Source organism: Sinocyclocheilus anshuiensis, unplaced genomic scaffold, assembly GCF_001515605.1.
Source record: "Sinocyclocheilus anshuiensis isolate Anshui unplaced genomic scaffold, SAMN03320099.WGS_v1.1 scaffold1630, whole genome shotgun sequence".
Classification (NCBI taxonomy): Eukaryota; Metazoa; Chordata; class Actinopteri; order Cypriniformes; family Cyprinidae; genus Sinocyclocheilus; species Sinocyclocheilus anshuiensis.
The window spans coordinates 162,314-166,574 of record NW_015542425.1 but is presented as its reverse complement, the minus strand read 5'-3'; the positions used below and the strand labels follow the sequence as shown (position 1 = coordinate 166,574).

Genomic DNA, 4,261 nt, shown 5'->3' with positions numbered 1-4,261 from the left:
GCGTAAAAAGACCGTATAAGTCATTATAATCAGTAATTATGTCCCCACTGGATGCAACAAATGCCTCGTTTGTAATGGGTTTTCATGTTTTTGTGTCATTGCTCCGGCCGGACACGGCATCAACACAGTATGGTGAGGGGCGTAACATTTCCGTCTCACGCTTGAGGTATTCGGCCAATCACAATGCACTGGATAACTGGCCAATCAGAGCACACCTCACTTTTTCAGACTGATGAGCTTTATAAAAATCGTTTCAGAAGGCGGGGCATAGAGGAGAAACAATAATGTACAGTATGTGGAAAATAATGCGTTTTTTTAACTGTAAACCGCATAAACACATTTCATTACACCAAATACACAAAATAATGTTCTTTTTAGCAGCATCATATGACCCCTTTAAGGAGACATGCAAAACGTGCAGTGTTGGGGTGCCTCCAGGACCAGGGTTGGGAACCACTGGTATAAATGATGTTTGAGGGAGAAAATAGCAAGTGGTAACTGAAAACGCATCAATTGGAATGAAAAGAGACGTTTCATTCTTACCTGTGTAGTCCGAAATGTTCCTTCAGGAAAACCTTGATAGTACAGTATGTAATAGAGGATGCGCAATGCCAGAGCCGTTATGTAAACAGGTCACGTGCCCCACTCGTCCAATCAATGACACTGACACTGCAAATATGCAAATAAGAACTTTAACCCCATAGGTTATCTATGGTTAGCCCAAGGTTTAAGAATGTAATGTTAAACGTCCTTTTATAAAAATTCAGGATCAATTAACCCCGGGTAAATTATGAGAAGTGTGAAACGTGACCAGGATTCCCTCTACCCAGGTTTAGAATAATCTAGGGTTAAATATTTCAAATGTAAAATAGTATTGTTTCCAAATGTTTTTCATGTGCCATTTGGTGTGAAAATGTCTTTAGAAAACAGAGTAAAACAACGCATCACCTAAATTCTTAAACGAAGGAATGACATTTCAAGCATTTTTCATATTTAACATTCTGAAACAACACTGAAATAGTCGTAATGTTTCTTCAAGTATAACTTCAAAAATAGCAACACATTACCAGAAGAAAAGAAGTTGTGCATCAATTAATGATGTAAAATATTTTATTATTTTTTTGTAAATGTAAATTCAATTCCTCAAATACCAAACCCTATATCGCTCTGTGTACTTCAAAAAAGCTTCAGTTTCCAAAACAATTTAGACTACTATACAGAGCAAAAGAAAAGAAAAGAAAAAAACACTAGGAAATTGATGTATTTTACAAGACAAGGAAAATATCCATGAAACAATTTTGTTACAGCTGTTCATTGAGAAAAAATATATACAACTGACTCTTTTGAAAAAATTCATGCCCAGTACAATACAAAGTCTAAACTGTCCATTTTCAACGTGAAATTGTGCACACAGAAACTCCCAAATTGAAATAACAAGGCATGTGAAATGTGAAAAACAGTTTTAGGCTACAAAATGAATAGCGCTCTCTTAACAGATGCTTCACTTCAATCAATAAAACTAATACAAGCATATGTTTTTCATATGTACATAATTTTCAGAGTTACGTTGACCCTTCTTTCCCACCGATTCCCGCTCATACCGTCTCCAACAAGCAAGCTTCTCAATCAAACGTCTTCTCGTTCTTGCACAATGACATTGCAGGTTTATAAAATCCATACGACAGCCTTTATAAAAAATGAGCATGATCTACTTGTGCCTGTTCTCAGGTTACGCTTGTGATCTCGGAATCGGTTTCTGAGGTTTAAAGTTCATTTCACAGTTATCCCTACATCTACAATCCCACCTGATTTACTAGATTTTGAATTCCGTGTCGCTGCTATCCGTAACATAAAATGGAATAAAATTTAATGAAAACCAACAAAATGGTCAGCAATAATGTATAAACCACAAAGTCACTACAAATGCCACATCCTAAGCACAGAGAAAATACTTTTCTTGTGAAATCACCTTTGTAATTCTCTAGTTTCGTAATTATACGTGTACACGTGGTATCATGATGTGTCTTTGTTAAATAATTCCGAAGAGGAAAAGAAAGGAGAAAAAAAAGCAAAACAAAACAAAACAGCACATCTAAAATATCTGAACATCAATATGAATAAGGTAGTGAATAAGGTAGTATTTGGTCAATCATTCCGATATTTCTCTATATTTACACTGTATTTACAGATGTAACAATCTCAAACTGCGTGCAAGAATCGCAGTCGGGCTTCCTTTTGAGCGGCATAAAACCGCTTTTAAAAATAAGCCCATTCATTCACTCACACAGTAATAAATACAAAACACCTTTATTTTCTTACACTAAACAATGAGAGATATCTAGGATAAAACTGACTCATGGAATCAAGTATTTTGATTTTTTTTTTTTTTTTTTCATTTTGTTTTCTGTTTCTTTTTTGTTTTCTTTTTTTTAGTGCAACATGTTTTTTTCCCTTTGCGGAAGTCAATTCCGTACATTCTTCAGTGATGTTCTACATTGATTTCTACGGTTCAGTCTCTACAGATCTCGTCATACAGATGGGCCTGCCCCTCCATCAACCTATAAGGCAATACCCGGCACAGTGCTCGCGCTCATTCTCCGTCCTCATTCGCTGGTGAAATCTGCCCCGTGTGACGCACACGCATTCGAGCTGACAAACACAGACACACACAGACTCATGGCACATGCACATAACAGAACCTTTTCCTTTCAAGTCAAGAAATGATACGAATGGCTCTCACACAATGCTGTATTCTCACGTTGTGTTTTCCTCTTAGTTTTGCACATTAAAAAAATGATCGCCCGTTACGACAACTTCCAGGATTGGCTGTTTCCTCTTTGCACGTCTCCTCTGGTAAATTGGCACCTCAGAGTTGTTTGAGTTGTTGTTGGTGTCACTCCTTGTTAGTTTATCCACTTGCGGCAGTTGGCGGCTCCACAGTGACATGGGATCTTGCTCTGATCTGAAACTGGGGTGAGCTTGTAATCGTAGCAGAGCTGCAACAAAATCATTCAGAGGTGGTTCAAATTTCAAACCAGAAGCACTGCACTAGTTCTTATGACAGCAGACACTTCAAAAATCTGCCCTTATTCAGTATTTCGTCATATGATCAAGAAGAGCATTATGCGATGTAGTCGAGAGCACTTTAAAGTGCTTTTTAAAGGGCTGTTTCAGCTGTCTGGATCAGAATGGTGTTGAACAGTCAGAGTATAGTATGTAGGAAGGCCGGTACTGTCATTTAACAGTATTATTAAATTATTGTTTTAAAAATCAACTTGTATACAATTTTTTTTCACCAAGAACCACGGTTTCAGCTAAAAATCTTTATTGTTCTATTGTTAATTTTTGGGTTACTCCTTTAAATGAGTGCCAAATATATGAAACTCTAGATGGCGCAGTCCAATAGGTCTAACTGAATCTGACATAATGACATCATCACATGGTGCTGGTTGGAGTTAGGGGGTGTGCCCGAAGCGTCAATCCTTATATGGCACAGAAAACAAATTACTATTCCTAACACCGTGTCTACACCGGACGTGAGCGGGGTGATAAAATACTATAGAACCACTGATCTATAATAGAGATTCATTATATATAGATCTGTGTATAGAACTCATTATAATCAGTGATGCTGTCTACACTGGATGCAGCGCGTCACGACAAATCCCCAACAGTAAACTGCTGCCGCGTTCTATTTATGACGTGCTGACACAAATTTCAAATGATTTTCAACAGTCGCTTTGTCGCATACAGTGTAGATGCGGCGTGGCACGACACGACAACTGTCGCGTCCGGTGTAGACACGGTGTAACGGTTGCCTGTTACATTGCAGTACATAAAATTTCACTTGCCACATAAACAGAGTAAGGAGAGATGAGTGAGGACGATGGCGAATGATTTGCAGATCCTCAGCACCACTGACAAACATCTAATCTTGTAAAAATGTGTGGTAAGTACTGCTGCTCCATAGTATAAACAGAGTACGTGTGATCGCGAATCTCGAAAGTGAAAGCGAAACTAAAAAGTGATTTTTTTTTAATGCTTTTGTGCATTCAAAAGCACAGTTTCAATGTCAGGTATAATAGCGGCTCCCTGATGCCCGAAATATACTGTATATGTAGTATAATTACCTAATGATATAACTGTGAAAGAAAATATTGAAATATATATTTTCTTCCCATCTTGTATTTATTCCCTTTAGGGGTTTCGTATACACGTCATTTTCTTTCCGAACACGGTATTGGGATGCGGCGGATTGCGT

The 4,261-nt window shown here is 37.8% G+C and overlaps 1 long non-coding RNA gene across 1 annotated transcript; it reads right to left on the bottom strand.

Moving 5' to 3' along the window:
* Positions 1 to 2,400: 2,400 nt before the first annotated feature.
* Positions 2,401 to 3,244, bottom strand: LOC107693538 (uncharacterized). Its single transcript, XR_001634765.1, has 2 exons — positions 2,741 to 3,244; positions 2,401 to 2,649 (listed from the first exon to the last, which is right to left on the bottom strand). It is a non-coding gene; the product is annotated as an uncharacterized LOC107693538 (long non-coding RNA).
* Between the last annotated feature and the right edge of the window lie 1,017 nt (positions 3,245 to 4,261).